This window comes from Lepidochelys olivacea (assembly GCF_965140295.1).
Source record: "Lepidochelys olivacea isolate rLepOli2 genome assembly, chromosome: 4".
In the NCBI taxonomy this organism is placed as follows: Eukaryota; Metazoa; Chordata; order Testudines; family Cheloniidae; genus Lepidochelys; species Lepidochelys olivacea.
This window is the reverse complement of record NC_140414.1, coordinates 46,067,986-46,084,916: the sequence shown is the minus strand read 5'-3', so window position 1 is coordinate 46,084,916 and position 16,931 is coordinate 46,067,986. Positions and strand designations below refer to the sequence as shown.

Below are 16,931 nucleotides of genomic sequence, written 5' to 3'. Positions count from 1 at the left end.
TCTTGTTGCTCTGGCTGATTTCTGGTGGCTCCCATAACATAGAACACAGTGAACTCCACTAGAGGGCTCAGGAAACTCTTTGAAGGGCTACTGCTCTATTCCTATACACTACACTCTTTTTAACCAAGAAAAGATTGCTGGTGTGGTGGGTATCCATAGAGTCAAACTTTTCCAGTTGTTACATGATTGTTTGTTCTTTGGATTTGCACATGTACTCAGGTACACTGTATTGGGCAAAAATAGGGGAAAAATATTACAAGATCAAATATTAGTGACTGATTTCCTGGCCAATTAAATCAGTGAAGTGTTTTTTTCAATGTAGAATTCATTTGTAATCTTCTGCATTGGCTTTTAACTTCCATTCATTTAAGACAGGAAGCACAGATCCTTGAAGTAGCTTTTGTAAGTAGACTCAGTAAAATATCCGTAATAGTAACTAAACACTGACTCAATGTCCCATCACAGAATTCACAACTATAAGAACAGTCTTAAGAACAAATTTGGAAACTCTCTCTGGAATAGCTGAGTAGCCTGTTTGTCCTATTAGGTGATTCTTAATTATACAAAGAGGCTGAATTTCTAGGCGCTAGAGTAGGCAACTGGGAATGGTTTCCCCTCCTGATTCTGTCACTGACTTGTGTTACCTGAAGCAAGTCACTTAATCTCTCTGTGCCTCATTTTCCGCATCAGTAAAATGATGTAAAGTGTATTTAATATTTGCAAAATGCTTTAAGATCATTGCATAAATTATTTTTATGTTGCATAAAGAGGGAGACTTTCTCACTGAAGCCTATTTGTGACTTTGTCTTGTGAGACCTAAATGTTTAGGTGGTGGGAATGCTTTAATAATATCTACATCTATTATGCACACACAGCACAATCTCTGAAAAGAATACTTTAGTGTATGAAAATATAGTGAACAATTAAAATATGACTTAAAAATTGAAGATAGAGAGCTATTTGTTAGAATTGTTCTCATCACAAAATCCTGCTCTCAACAAATCAGATAGTAAAATAATCATCAACTGCATTGTGGCCCTTAGAAAAAAAGTGCTACTCTGTGCTATTTTGACCTTTTTATGATAACCCACTAGATGGAGCTGTTGTTTTGATGGATAAAGCTCTTCCAAAGAGCTTGCTGGAAAAGCTGATCAAATAGGATGTAGAACAGATCTGCACTGAATTTTTCATGTCACAGAGTTAAGCTGAATGGCCGTTCTGACTTTTAGAGATGCTTGCCTTTAATGGAAAACGCCATTGGTGTTAAACTTTCATAATTGAAAAAGAAATGCTTTTTTGCAGCCATCCTTATTTGTCTGCTTCAACCCTCTTTGATTTTTTTTAATCTCTAGTTTGGGGCTGCTGAAAAGTTTCTGTGTTCATTCTTTCTCAAACCTTCCCTTTCCCCTTCACCTCCGTTTCATGGGTTTAATGACAACAGTTTAAAACAACTTAAAACACCTCCGTTATAAAACATGTCTAAAATCAGTGCACTGAGAAGCTTGCTTAATGGGTTAGAGAGAAAAATATACCGTTGGGAAGGGGGAGAAGGAACCAACCCTAAGCTTACCGTGCTTAACAAAAAAGCTATTCAAACCTTTAAGTGTGGGAAAGAAAACAAGGATTAAGTGTGATTGTCTATTAAGCATGTTTGTCAACTTTTTCTAAAAGAATAATATTATTGTGTATTCAGAAACCACAGATACATTTGCACACCACTGCCACCGTGTACCTCCGCATATGCTATGCGGGTACCCGTGGCAGCTCACAGAACTGTCTCAACCTTTTCAGGAGCACATTTGTTCTCCAGATAACCAAACTACTAACTTAATACATTACTGAATAGTGTGAACAGTTTGCCTGCGAAGGCGTTATGCTTATCTTCAACATGGGTGGCGCAGGCAACAATGAGATTCCCCCCCCCCCCCCCCCCGGAGTATAATGTGTAGTGACCTGTCCTAAGAATACTTCACCCTCTTCACATAAGAGGGAATAAGTGTACACCAGTTATACAACATTATAATAGGATAGTCCAGAAATACTGGTTAAATTCTGTTCTATTACCCTTATGTAACCCTTCGAACATTAGTGGAGTTGCTCTAAGTACCTGAGAGCAGAATTTGGCCCATTAGTTCTTAGGTTCATTTTAGGCTTAGAGTTTAAGCAAGCAAACAATGTTTAATCTTTCCGTTTAACTATCTGATTCCATGGCAACAAATTTCCCTGGGACCTTGAACAGACCCAGTGCCATTCAGATTGGGATTGCAGCACTGGGAGTGTTTTATGGGAGAATTATTTGGTACCTATAAGTAGCTTCTGCCTCATTTGAAGCTACCTAGAATGAGTTTGCTAAAACTGAAAGCTGTTAGACACAAATTCCAAAGTTCAAAAGTATCTTTCTGCAGCCCAAACTTCCAGAAGAGGCTTTCCAGAATCTGGAAACATCCAGAGCAGGCTTTGCATGAATCACCCAGGTTCTCTCAACAGTCCCAAGACACTCTTATACACTATACAGCAGCACTCCTTAGTTTATAACATTTGTCTCCACTTATTTTTCCTTTTTTAAATGTTGGATGTCAAAAAGGAACTAATATGCAATGTTTCAAAAGGAAAAATTGTAAATCCCTGTTTTTATAGGAACAGTCCCGATATTTGGAGCTTTTTCTTATATAGGCACCTCTTACCCTCCACCCCTGTCCCGATCGGTCACCCTATCCCTGTTCTATGGGTAAAGTGTGATGCAAACCAACACCTCAGAGAGAAATGAAAAGTTTCAACCATATGGTGAACTCTGCACAAAGCCCATGGTTTCAAAGGTACTTAGGGCCAGATTTTTAAAGGTATTTAGGCACCTAGTGGGATTTTCAAAAGCACCTAGGCACTAAAACTCATTGATTTCTTTGAGTGCTAGGCAACTAGATGCTTTTGAGAATAGGATCTAAATATCTTTAAAAAACAGGCCCTTGCTGATCATCTACTATATTTGTGTGTCAAGTATCAGGGGGTAGCATGTTAGTCTATGCACAAAAACAACAAGGAGTCCGGTGGCACTTTAAAGACTAACAGATTTATTTGGGCATAAGCTTTTGAGGGTAAAAAACCCACTTCTTCAGATGCATCAAATCAGATACATTTGTGTGTAATGCTTTTCATTCTTATGTTTACTTCATTTTGTCGAGATGTTAGTCAGATGCTGCTCATAACCACCAGAAGAAGTATGTTCATTTGGCTCTGTATTTGTACCTCTGAATTCAATCTTAAAGCAATAGCCTCTCTCTTCAACAATGCCTTCGCTGTAATTTGCTAACTGGTGTGTCGTACCTTTCTGTCCTTTTCTGCATAAATGAATGTCTAGCACACATAAAATGTTGCAATTAGTTGTTACACCCACTGGGAGTGCTTGGGTGAGAAAAAAGAAGTAGGACATCTAAGTTAATATAGATGGATACACTCTTTGATCTAAGTGCTTTCTAGCTGCTAGTTATTATTTTATAGAAGCCACATGCTCTATCATGCCTCATTTAGTTGTGTTTTGTAGTTGCTAAAGTCAATAATGCAGAATTTGAATTAAAACAAATAAGGCTGAAGCCCAGGGGTCATTTTCTTTTATTTTCAGTCACTAGGATAACACCTAGTCATGATACCAGCTTGTCGTCTTCTATTGCTCCATGTCAATTGGGGAGAATCAAATATAATTTGAACTCTTCCAGACAAAGAAAATAACGTATCTTATTTTCCAGGATCCAGCCAATAACCAACTTCTTTCCTTTAAGTTCTTTTTTTTTTTTTTTTTTTTTTTTTTGGTGTTCCCCATAAAATGAGCTGTTCCTATTCTGCATGTTCAGATTTTCTCAAACATTGTTGCTCATGAATTAAATAATCCTGCCATGTGAGCTTGATCAGTGTAGTTTCAGTGTTCTCTTATAAAGTGCTATATATAGTTATGGTGATATTATATACAAATGTTAATCCTCCAAATAATTCTGAATTTCATTACCTGTGGTCTAGGCAGTAAATGATCCCTTGTGGATCCTGTTTTTTCTGGGGCAATTATGAAAGAAAAAGGCTGTCACTAGTTAATTCCAGATACTTTTATGCAGTTCTGATGAGGTCAGTTTGAAAACTGTTTTCCCAATGTCACTGGAGTTACCAAATGGTCTTAAAATGGCAGTTCAAGATGCCTAAGGACCATATAGTGCCTTGAGATCAATGGACATTCCATGCACAAACTGAAGGCAATATATAGCCTTTAATGCCATTAACAGGTACCAGATTGATATTTCTTGGCCTTGAGTGTGTCACAAATGCCTCTGCGGTGTCATAGGTTCTGTACAACAGCTATTCCTTCTGAGTCATAAAATATAAAATAAAACCAAATCCCCAGTAGTTAAAAACTATTCTGATTTTATGTTTGTTTTTTATCTATACATGTTAAGTTAAAATCATATATAGAGAGGGAGGGAAATGTTTAAGAGGGCCTTAGGCTGGGCCTCAGAACTGTAGATGTCATTTTAACATTTAGGATTTTTCATATGCAAAAAGTCAGACTTGTGTGTGCAAGATGCATTTGCACGTCAGGTAACAAGTTTTGTGTACAAGTTCATAACTTGGGTTTTGGGTACACAAAAATTAGACAAAACAACTTAGGATACAATTTTAGAGGCCACGTCTGGCCCTTAGTGTCAAGAAATCAACTTGTTGGCCACTGCAAGAAAACATGATACAAAAACTTCAAATAATAACCTGCATAAACAGCTTCTGACAAAGGGCTTAAGAAGAAAATTAACGAAGGAAAAAGTGCACTAGGAATCTTGGCCTGGAGTAGCTCTATGGGGGAACCAAGTTCCATCAAAACTAAAGAACAAGCGCTCAGGATCAAAGTGGCCTACACCTATTATTTAGAGCACTGAATTCTCACACCTTCTCACCGTTAACAAATTCGCATGTTTTAACTAGAGCAATACACATTCTTACATCAAATTTTAATGGGGCCATCGTGTACTTGAAATATTTTAAATGATTCATAGACAATTTATTATCCAGAAAACTGTTTAATCTTTTTTAAATAGCTCGATATAATGCAGTTCTCCCCCCCCCCCCTTCTCTATCCCCCCCTCCCCTACTGAGTGTAATTAAGATTGAGAAACTGTGCTTGGAACATGCGGGAGCCCTGTTTCTCATTACCTTGCACATGCAGATTTTGGATTTTACAGTGAAGCCACTCATCTTTGATCTGGTTTTATGCTATTATTCAGATTTGGCAAGCTAAAACAAATACCCACACTTTTTTCACAATAGATGTTTTTCAGTTAAGATCTGGCAGCCCTCTGTTAACTAGTCTGATTCAATAAACCATATTTTAGTGTTTATATTAATCCATTCATAATACAGTAGGATTTTTGGGTGAAAACACTGTAGATATAAAAATAGCTGTATTAAGAGACTTTAAAAGGTGTCCCAAATAAATAAAACATTTTGTGTGTGAGATATATAGTCCACATTTTATTAACAGATTGGATAATGAGTCCAAAATCAGCCCCAGATAAAGAATCAAAAACAGCCCTTGTGTAAAGTGGTATAACTCCATTGATTTAAATGTTAATATGCCAGTTTAAACCACAGCTGGATGTGGCTTATTGGGTGTGTCTTAAATTTACATAAATCACTGTTTACTGCTGAATCTTCTCATTTCATCCTGACCTTAACTCACACCAGTGCATTTAAGTAATGCAGCATAAATATTCTGTTAAATCACAAGCTGTGCTCAAACTGCTGCATATGCTTTTGATTTGTTTTCTTGCTCTTGTGAGAGAAAATAAAATGTCTCTCATTAAAATCTATAAGAAACCATAATTGAAATGACAGTAGATCCAAGACAACATCTATAGAATTATGATCGTCCTGCCATTGATTGTAGTGGTTGCTGTGAAGCATTATGATCTGAGTGGAAGTGTGAGACACGCTGCTTTATGCTTTTTGAGGATTTGAGTTGTCAAAGTGACAGTGCAAATAATGCAAAGATCCAAATAACTCAACAAATTTACCAATCTGATTAAAACTTATGCAGTGTATACAGAGGCCATCATTTCATCCATCTCTGAAATGCAACCACCTGTCAGGTGTATGCAAGTCATCATACTTCAAGCCGCACCCGCTTCAAGCCACACAACAGTTGAGAAAAGAAAGCTGATGTCTTGTGCAATTGAAACTACAGAACAGCCTTAAGTAAGCCAAATATAATTACCAAAGTAGAATGTATTTAGGACACTACCATTAACTCTTCTATTCTAGTGAAAAGTGCCATCACAAGGTCTTTCAGCTTATGACTCATGGGAAAGACCCCAGTAGCCAGAAGGATGGTCCCACTAAGACATATTGAAGCACTAGTTCTCTGCTGAGTTAGAAAAGTGACAATTAGAGAATCTCAAACTCTGCTTCCTAGATTTCTATGGAGGCCTCAACTTGGACCTGCTTTGCTCATGTGATTGGGTGATCACAGCCTGAGGTGGTATGGCTGCAAACCTTGATGGTCCATGAAGCATTCCCAAAGCACCTCATAATGGACTGACAGGTACAGTTAAAATTCCTCTAATTGCCCATCATGCTCAGAATTTGTTAGTCTGCCAGCCCAATGGTTACTTGGGGAATCCTTAATTTGCCCAATATTGGCACACCAGGCTAACTGCTTCTGTTTTGTCAACATATATTTAGAAAATTTTAATCGATGGGTAATTGACATAATAGACCTTCAGTAGCTACTTAACTTTCATTGAGATGCTAGGCGACATATTTTGGGGGGGGAAAGTATTGTCGTCTGTACTGTTATGCATGCACTGCAAGCCTGGGTGTTAAATTTCTTTTGGAAAATGCCTTTAAGGTAAATTAGCACTGAGAAAACAATTTGCAATGAATTATTTAATGGATGAATTCAGCTTCTTTTTCTGCTTTTGGAATTGTCAAATGCTGATTTACATTTTCTCAAAGGTATTCAATTTTATTCAATAGATGTATTTCTGAACTCTTACTCCCCTTCTTTTGATAATTAATACATTTTTATGATGGCAGCATCTAAGAACTCTAGTAAAGTATCATGACCTAACTTAATAACAATAAAAAAGCCAGCTCCTGTTTCAGAGAGCTTGCAGTCTACTCCATGGACATACTGCAAATATTCAAGATTTGAGATATTTGTTTGCAGTTGGTCAGATAAGTCACATAGTATTTATTTTTCTGTTCCCTGGTTGAATGAATGCTCAACAGCTTCTAATGGCAGTAAATGTACATGTGAATGCATCATTTGATTTCCATGAATACTTGCATGTACAACTTTGACACTTTTACTGGCAAAAATACTCACAAAAACTTGATTGCTTTAAAATTCATAGTGAATACAAACAGGGAAGAAGAAACCTGGCCAAAGTAAATCAATTTAAAAGTTCAAAAAATATTCATAGAAAATGTTTTGCATTTACTCAGCTCTACTGCACATACATAAATAACTGCCTTTCAAACCTCCATTGCATTGCATACCATTAGATGCCATACTCTGACTCCAATCTTGCAAAGACTGTACTGTACTGGTGAGTCTTTGCAAGATCCAGATGAATAACTGCCATGGTCACAGGTGCTTTAAAAGTCCCTAGAATCAACAGATTTTTGAAAATCTTTGTCCAATAGAAATATTCCTTTTTGTGGATTTAAAAAAAAATCAAAAGTGGGTATTCTTACTGGTAGATATCAAAACCCAAAATGTGTCTTTCGACTACAATTCTATATTTCTGCTTTCTTGTAAATTTAGGAAGTATAAACTTTTTTTTTTTTTTAAGTATAATTGTTCTTTTGGCTGAGAAACTTTATGCCATCCTTTCAAACCCAGCAAATATAAATAGTATTGTTCATGTCTAAATATTGGAAACCTTGTTCTTCCCAGGAAATCACATCCCTTGTGTGTTATCTTGGTTCCACTGAAATCACAAATAGTCATACACTCAAAGAACAATAGCACTAAAAATTGTCCTCAGGTTAAAAATAGTCTGCTTGTTTGTGCATAAACATAATCTCATTAATTGTGGTGGTTGTCCCCCCGTCCTGTCCCCCCAGCAATATTTTACTACTATTGACCTCGGAGAGGCAAAATCATAGCCAGCCTGAGCATTTTGGGTAGGCTCTAAAAATACGTTGCTGCTATCTTCCCAAATGTAACTGCTGCCCCTACTCTGATCACAGCTCACTCCAGTATGCTCAGGGCTGGCCTGACGGTCTATGAGAGGGTGAGTCAGATCATTCTTTATACACACTCCAAATTTACTGACTCATATTTTACATAAAAAGTAAGTGTGCACACACACGTCCATAAGTGAGAGAGTGTTAGGTCACCTGAATCCCTGAGGCAGAAGTGAAGTCTGTCTGTCTGAGCTGAGATTCTGGCAGAAAATACCATTATTTGAAAAGAGTTTCTTATTTTTTTTTTTTATTTTTTCAAGAGTAATTGTCAAAATAAGAGGGGGGTCTTAGAGTCCCTGCAGGGCTGTGCATGAAGTCTGGTGACTTTTTAAACTTTTCTACAGTCACTAATTATGAATGCCTATTGCCACCCACCGTGTGAATCAGATAAATATTATCCCAGTTTTTAAAATAGGGAAACTAAGGGAGAAAAGCTCAATGATTTGACCAAAGCTCTCAGATGGGCCTTTTTCTTAATCCCGTGTTTTGTATTTTTGAGTTACCCCTTACCCGTAGAATTTTTGCAGTAGAAGAATTATCACCTTCAGGTAGCCAGGTGAGTAGAAGCTTGCAGCAGTCCTAGTGTCATTAGCAATTATCTGGTAGAATTGGCCCCCGGAGCATTGAATTTTCTATTTTTATTTAAATATATATTCCCAGGGAGGTGAGCTGGTGTAAATAATTTACACTCTGATCTGCCCCTAAATTTATATTCCAGTCCTCCCCGCAAAAATCCATGGCTTATGTACTCCAACAGCCAAAATGTGGGAGGGCATAGGAACGAGAGTGAATAAACTGATTTTTAGGAAAAATCAGTAGCAGATTTTTATTACTAGTGACTAGTTTAAATGTTTGCAGCAGTTCATGTGTTCAAGAATAAATTACCAAGAAAAAGCAATACAGATTCTCTTTCACATTACTGCCTCCTCTAAATAATAGTGTGCCATGTCCTTCCTTTCACAAACCCCAAAGCTGTCTCTAGTTGTGACATCCATGTGAAAAATTTCATTTATCATGAACCCTTGATTACTTCACCTGCTCTTTTCTAACTCATCCATCTCTTCTGGGATTTTCCTAACATTCCAACAACCTGAGCAGCTTCAAACTGATCTCACTTTGTTTTTGTTTTTTTTTACAAACAAACAAAAAACTAAAGCAATATTTCCTCTTTTACCCCAATTTGCAATTTACTCCCCAAGCAACACTGGCCTGAGTTTCAGGATGAATAATAGTCCTTTTCAAGTCTAACATCTTGATATATAACAGGGATAGAAATGAGTTATATATAAGGCCCTACTTTTAAAGTGTGGGATGACTGTCAAAAAATTGCGGCTGAATTGTGGACAAGCCATGGAAAATTGCAGAAAAATAATTATGGACCTTATTGTTTGCAGTAATAAATTCCATTATTATTTTTCTGAGATTTTTTCTACGGTTGGCCACCCAGGGCTGAAAGTAGAGGCTCCCACTGTCAAAATGGAGATGGAAGCCTAATAAATCTGCAATATTGCAAGTAGGGGCTTAGTTATATACCATTGGAGAGTAGAGATTCATATTTCTAAAAGAGCTGTTGGGTTTTTTTCTCTGGCATATGCAGAACCCATGCCAGAGCACTGTGGTATAATTTTTTTTTGGCACTCATTTGGGATAACCTGCATACCCATTCATTGTTTTGCCACTCTTGAGTAATGTTGCCATCCCAAGCTTTCATATCAATCTAGATCAATACAGCTCTTCAAGAGATGGGCCTGAGCCAAACCCCCAAACTGATCAACCCAGAATATTGGGAAGGGGATAAAAGAACTCAGATCAGAGCCAAGGTCGACTTCACTGCTGGCCTCCACGTCTTTAGTAGACTGAAGCAAAAGCATGTCTCCAAACCCCCACAAACTTTAATAGAGTTGAATCCACTCCTCTTTTTCACAAATGAGGGCCTCCTTCAATCATTATTTATACAGTGCTATCAATGAAACATGGCTCCCTCAGTGACTTACAGTGTGACCTTGGGCAAATCACTTAACCTCTCTGTGCCTCAGTTCCCCATCTGTACAGTGGAGATCCTGTTAATCACAACAGCTCATCATAATCTTTTACCAACCTGGGAGAGGTGCAGCAAGGATACATGTAACTATATATTAGTGAGACAGTGGGCTGCTCTATGGACAGGGAGCCTGGTCCTGCAAAGCTCTTCTCCTAGGAGCAGGCCTGTTGAAGCCAGTGGAATTATTCTTGCCCCCGGGCATTGAACCTAGGAGCAGGGGCCTGGAGGCTCAGCTCCTAGCTCAAATAGGTTCCCTGCCCTGCTCCTGTTGTTCTGCCAAGTGCGCTGCTCGCGCCGGAAAAGCGCGCACTCCCTAGACGAGTGAGGGCGACCTGGCTCCTCGCAGAGAAAGGCGGGGGTGGGGAGGTGGTCCCTAGCCCCGGGCTCTCCAGCGGGGGGAAGCCCTGGCAGAGCCCCCACCCTTGTTCTCCAGACGGGTGGGCTGCGTTCCCTTCGGGCCGGGGCGGTGATAGGCTTTGCCTAGCGTTGGCGGAGCTCGGTGTCCCTGCGCTGTGTGTGTGGCAGGGAAGGGAGGAGGGAGGGGAGCGGGCTGGCTGGGGGAGCGGCTCCGCGCTGCACCAGCGACACTCGGTGCGAACACACTCCTCACCCAGCCGCCGGGGCGCCGCGCCGCGCCGAGAGCCTCGCCCAGCGCATCTGCCGGCCGGCGGCCCGAGGACCCCGCTCGCCCAGCCTCCGCTGCCTCTGCCCGCGCCGCAGCATCCTCAGCCCCGCACCGCCGCCCGGCGCTGCCCCTCTCCGCCTCCGGCTGATGCTGCTCCAGCCGGGGGCTCGCCAGGAGTCGCAAAGACCCGGGAAAACACCTGGTCGCCGTCTGGGGCGATCCCGCCCGGGCCACTTGCGCACTTCTGCAAACTTTGTCCGCCCGCCTGCCCCCGCTGCTCTCTCCTGGGGGCCGCGCTTCCCTGCCCGGCTCGCTGAAAGGCAGAGCGGGGACTCGCCTTCTCGTGCGGCTGGGATCCTGGCTGTGCTCGGGGGGAGGGAGGCCCGCAAGCAAGAGGGACGTTCCCCGAGTGCTGTAACCGGCACCTGCGAGCCCGGGGCTTTTGCACATCTCCCCGGGAGGAGCGAGACTTTTAAAGGTAAGCAAAGCGGAGCGAGGTGGAGTTCCTCCTGTGTGTGTGTCCCGGGGGGAGCTGAGACCAGACCCGGGGAGAGGGGGCTCATCGGGGGCGTTAGAGAGGAGGGTCCCGCGTGGATTGGGGTGCGGGTCGTGCAGCGCAGGGCTATGAAGAGAGGGGGACCAGGCCCTGGGCGCCAGGAGCATGAGGAGAGGTCCGATGCGTTTTAGGCGGTCGTCCATCTCTTCCCAGCACGGCCTCCGGGTCTGCGCGCAGGGCTGACGACTCTGGGGAGCGGGATGAGCTCTTGGGCAGCAGTGCAATGGGGAGTGGGGCCCCGACTCCTGGCAATCCCGGGGCTGAGCAGCAGCGCCCCGACAGTTGGTGTTGCCTGAGAGTTACCTGGGTTTGGGGGTAGGAGGACGGGGCGATTGGGTACCAGGAACGTTCCCGCTTCGTCAGGCGCCGGTGCTGATTTACTCCAGATTTGGAATGAGCTTTGGAAAACAGGTTGGTGGATGGGAGCTGGTTGATTAACCTTGTGTGCTCCCCCTTCCCCCTTCCCCCTGCGGGACGCTTCACATAACACACCAACCCAGCCCACGGGGAGCCAGGGGCAGGAAATCTTTGCTTTATGAATAGATTGAAGCAAAGCCCCCTTTAATGAGCAAAACCTTGTGTCTGTCTGCCCTGATCCTGCGTCTGATCTTTTGTGACTTCACCCACCGTGGCTTCTTCCCTGCAGGGGCGGAGGGGTGAGAATTAGTCCAGCCACAATTCAAACCCCTTTAACTATTCAGGGTGCCCGCTGCCATTCTGGAAACTCTTTGTAAGGTGCTGTTGTGTTATGGGTACTTCTTACTAAGGGAGAGCGATGATACGGGTGATGAGATGCAGACAGCTCAGCTGAAGGGATCAACACAAGTTCAACCACTGGAGGCCTCTATATACCAGCTGCAGATACTTGTCTAAACGGGATGCCATCCACTCCCCCACGGGATTGGATTCCCCCCCCCCCTCACAATCCTCGATCCAATCCCGTCCTGTCCTTCTCTTTCTTCCCATCCTATGCAGGGTCAAATTCCTGGGGCCGCAGGTGGGGTTGTGAACCAAGCGGTCACACAGCTTCGGTTGTGGAAGGCTGCCTCGTGAGAGTAAAGTCACCAGGAGCGTGCGGCTCTGATCAGATTTCCTCTTTTCTGTGACGCTCCGTGGTCTTGTTTTGTGTCTTCTCCTACTTTCTCTAAACTCCCAGTGGCTCGCCCTGCATTTCTCTGCCCGCATCCCAACACCTCCACTTGAGAAAAAAACGTTTGGCTCCCTATATTCTCTTTCTCTCCCCTAACATGGAGCTTGAGGACTTGCTGGGGTTGCCCTTTTTGTTATGATTATTATCCCGAAGAATAGGCTGGATGGAAAGGTGAGAAGAAAATAGGCAGGGATATAGGCCAGGGAAAGTCATGCTTTTAAATGTAATTTAATGCCCCCCCTTCTGTCAAGCTCTGATCAAACAGTGCCAAAAGCTCTCTGTTTGGGGGAGTCCTATGGGTATGACACTTTCCCGCAGCTCACCGCATGCTGCTCAGAATACATCACCGAAAAACTGCATCTCAACGCTGAAGTTGGAGTGATTACTTGAAATGCTGGGCTAAGGTTTTCAGTGGGATCTAAATGTCCTTATTTTTCTCCTTCCTTTGGTGTTTTTTTTTCTTTTCTTTTTTTTTTAACCCTAAAAGGGACAACTAAATTATTTACGTTCCCATTTTCAATGTCAATGTGTTTTAGGGATTATTTTGAAATTCTTCCAATACATTTTTATTTTGAGAGGATGAGAGAAGATGGTTTAGATAAAGTTATATTCACTCCTTCTGGGAAACACTCCTATTCAAGGGAAAGAAAGCTGGCTGCTGACGCCCCCCTCCCCCAACTCTTAACTATGAATCCTTACCAAACACTCTATAAACAAACATTGTTTTCAGACAGCCTGTGTTGGTTTTAGTTTTGTCTGCACTTTTTTAAATAGAGTGAAGGGGGTACATCAACTAAGCAAGCAAGTCAGGCAATCACACTATTTGAATTAGTAACTATAATTCAAAAATAAGGCGGTAGCAAGATGAATTTGCTACAAATTATGTGTAGTTTAGGTTACACATTTATTTCAAAAGAACAGAGACAAAGACTATAAGTATCTTTTAATCACTTGCAGATACAGCTGTTATCTCTTTAAAAAAAAGTATTTAATTGAAGGGTGACCCTACCCTAAAAAAGTCAGTGCCACAAGTTTATTTGTTCTGGACCATTTTAACATTCAAGTGGTAAAGCATCATGCTTTTCCCAAAAGCTGGTTCACTTATTGTTATTGATAAATGTAATATCCTTGCCAGTGCCATAAAGACAGAATGTTGCATTAGAAATAGCCACAGCGGGTCACTCTAGGGCAGTGGTTCTTAACCTTTACTGCAGCCTGCACCCCTTTGATTCCCAAAATATGTTCTTGCACCCCTTATCAAAAATCATTGAGGTAGGTCAGTTCTTTAAACCTAGATATATTTTTTGTTTGTATATTACAGTAATTGTTAAAAAATGTATAATGTTAATAAATACCTAGGTTTGATGAAACAAAGTAGTTGTACTTACATGCCTGTGCTTAATTTGTTTTTTCAATGATTTACCTTCTAAAAAAAATCTGGCATGTCTCACACCCCCAGAAAGGGCATCTTGCACCCCCAGGGGGTGCGTTCACCCAAGGTTAAGAACCACTGATCTCGGGATAAGGTAGTTTCTCTGGTGCAGTTTTCAGTGCCTTCTTCCCCAACCAAAGAGTGGGGAAGAGTGTCTTCTTCCCCCATATTCACAGAATTATATCATTATAATTGCTTTTTTATTGATGTCTTTTAGTGTGCTGGACAAAACCTAGAAGAAGACAGGGGCCCTAATAGGGAATATATTCTGTTTGTTTTCAGTCAATATCAGACAAGGTTTTATGACTCAAATGAAGAATCCGTTCTCAATCCTGGGATCTATGCCAGGGCCCTTGTAAGGCAGTGGTTACTCCAGTTTTACACAAGTGTAATTCTGCTGATTTTTAAATCTGCTGAAATTTAAATCAATAGTTATACCTGTGTAACACTGGTGTCCTAGCACAGTGAATCAGATACAAGATATCCAATAGTAGGCTAATATTGAGCTATTGTATATGATAGCAGTCGCTGACAGGTAATGCTGATTTAGTCATAGTGTACCTTGCATAAAATAGCACTTAGATCTGTGGTGATGAGTGCTGTCAGCATGTGGAATTAGAGATTTCCAGATCCACTTTAAGCCCCATGTTCCCATTTTATCCACTCCCAATTGCTACGCCTTGCCTATTTTAAGAATGGCAAGTTTCAATCGATTCTTGCCAGGAATAACTGATCCTCCCCACGCCTTTCTCATACTTAGTCAGGAGATATGTACATGCAGAAGTAGATCTGCTGAGGTCAAGCTCACAGTACCACTGAAAAAGCCCTTTTTATGTATTTGGAACAATGTCAAGAATTTGTTAATGTTTGAGGGTGGAGGGATTTTTGACTGATTTTTGCCTTGTCTTTCTCCCACAGTTTTGACCTTGTTCTTAAACAGATCTTGACACTACAGAATATATGCGCAATCTTGCTTTTACATTTTATGCTATTTAAAGGGGAACTGTAACAACTTTTCTTAGACCTACATTCTGATATGTCAAAAGATGACTTGAATAAACTCTAAAATGTGCCAGAAATGTGTTGGGTTTTGTTGTCTGTTTGGGGGGGGGGGGGTTTAGTGTCATCTTTAGGCGTGTCATATTTCCAAGATGGGAACTAAATGGTAGAGCTCACAGCAAAATAAAAATTGTTTCTCTAATTTTAGGGTGGGGAATGCAGCTTTTTGTCACATGCATGTAAATGAAATGAAAGATATGCCACACATCTGTGTATAGACTGCTACATGCTATCCAAACTGTATCAGTCTTCTACCAGATTAGCAGTGACATTTCATGGCATACGTGACATGTCAGAGCCAACAGCATGTGTATGACATGTTTTTCATTTCATGGAAATATACCTCATGCTACATAATGCTGCAACCACCTTTCTTTCTTTTGGAAGCTTAGCACAATGATTATAAGTACTATTTAATTGAGAACAGAAAAGTTACGCAGTCCAGGGTTGAACAGCATCTATGTTGTGGAGCAGTTACTCATGCGAGTAGTTCTGTTGAAATTCGTAGGGCTGCTCACCAATATCAGGAAGAGTTCCATAATCTATTTAGTTTTGGCTGACTGCTTTGGAAAACATTATCTGAGAAAATACAGTATGGAACAACATTTAGGTTTCCACAACAACATTTAGGTTGCAAACAGCCAAGCAAGCTGTTTAAAATCATGTAGTGCTTGCACTATCCACCATATATTCGATGTTCGGCTGACGATTGAAGATCCCAGGATAAGACTGTGGGACCATCTGCCCTATTTCCAGTGTTTTAAAAGGTGCTTCAGATTCTCATATCTGCTCCATTGGAGGTTCAGGATTAGACAGAGTCAGATCTCTGAGTATTAATTTACTAAAGGGTCTAATCCTGCAAGGTGCTGAACAGCAACTCCCATTTAGGACAGTACGAGTAGAGGATGCCTAAAGTCTTTCAGGTTCAAGCTCCAAAATTATAAAGGCAGAGTGGTGTGTTTAAGCTCAGTTGGTCTCCCACTATGTCCTTAGTCTTTTTTGTTTTGTTTAGTTTGAATTAAATTTATTACACTCAGAGCTATGCTTTTTCTTCTGTACTTTGTTTTGAAAGGACCTTAATAACAGTTTACTAAATGAAATCCCAGTTCATTTCTGCAAGTGGTTACATTTCAAGATGGCATCATACAGATTTGTAAGAGACCACCTTTTATGCCTCTCATGTCAGTTTAAAAGATTGCTAGAAAAACAATCCAAAAATCTGACCAGATTTGGATAAAGGAGAGCCAGTAATGTGTTTCACTGTATGTGGTACTTTTTATGCAATGAAGCGACAGATTTAACCACAGAACATCTGGGTACTGGCTTCTGTTACAGTAAAGATTTTTGGGGGAATAACAAGCCTTGTTTGACTTTGCATTCATTTTGAAGTCATTAAACTTTACATTAATAATAAAAGCATAAAACCATTACATCACTGTTTTCAAGGGGCAATGTCAGTCTTCCCTCAATATCTTATTTTTCAGAATCTGCGTTTGTTTTGCTATGCATGTATTTATCTTTTCACTCATTCTTCAAATTTCTTTTCAGGAGGTAATTTATGCCAGTGGATACAGTATAGATTTAGTGTTTCCACACATTTTTGCTAACTTGGCACCTTTTCTCCATTATGGGTCATCTAATGGAAAAAACACATTTAACATTGTTCAATACATAGAAAACTTAATTAATGCGGAACAGTAGGTAGGTTCTTTGGACTGCCTTTTCAAACACTAATATTTAAAATAAAAGAAAGTATTTGCGTATTTTTTTTTTTAGCTTTCACGGCTTGATTAACAGAAAGAGCAGAGTGGGATTGAAATAAAGGATAGAGCGTGTGCACTTTAT

At 40.9% G+C, this 16,931-nt stretch overlaps 1 protein-coding gene across 3 annotated transcripts in view; it reads left to right on the top strand.

Annotated features, from left to right (window-relative positions):
• The window catches only part of NDNF (neuron derived neurotrophic factor), a 43,639-nt gene that overhangs the window by 1,602 nt on the left and 25,106 nt on the right, over nucleotides 1-16,931 (top strand). The window contains exon 1 of one of the 3 annotated variants that reach the window (XM_084626243.1): nucleotides 10,615-11,367. The exons of the other annotated variants lie outside the window; for them this stretch is intronic. The gene's annotated coding sequence lies outside the window, so the exon portion shown is untranslated. Of the gene's footprint in view, nucleotides 1-10,614; nucleotides 11,368-16,931 lie in introns of those variants that run through there. 3 annotated transcript variants of the gene reach the window in all.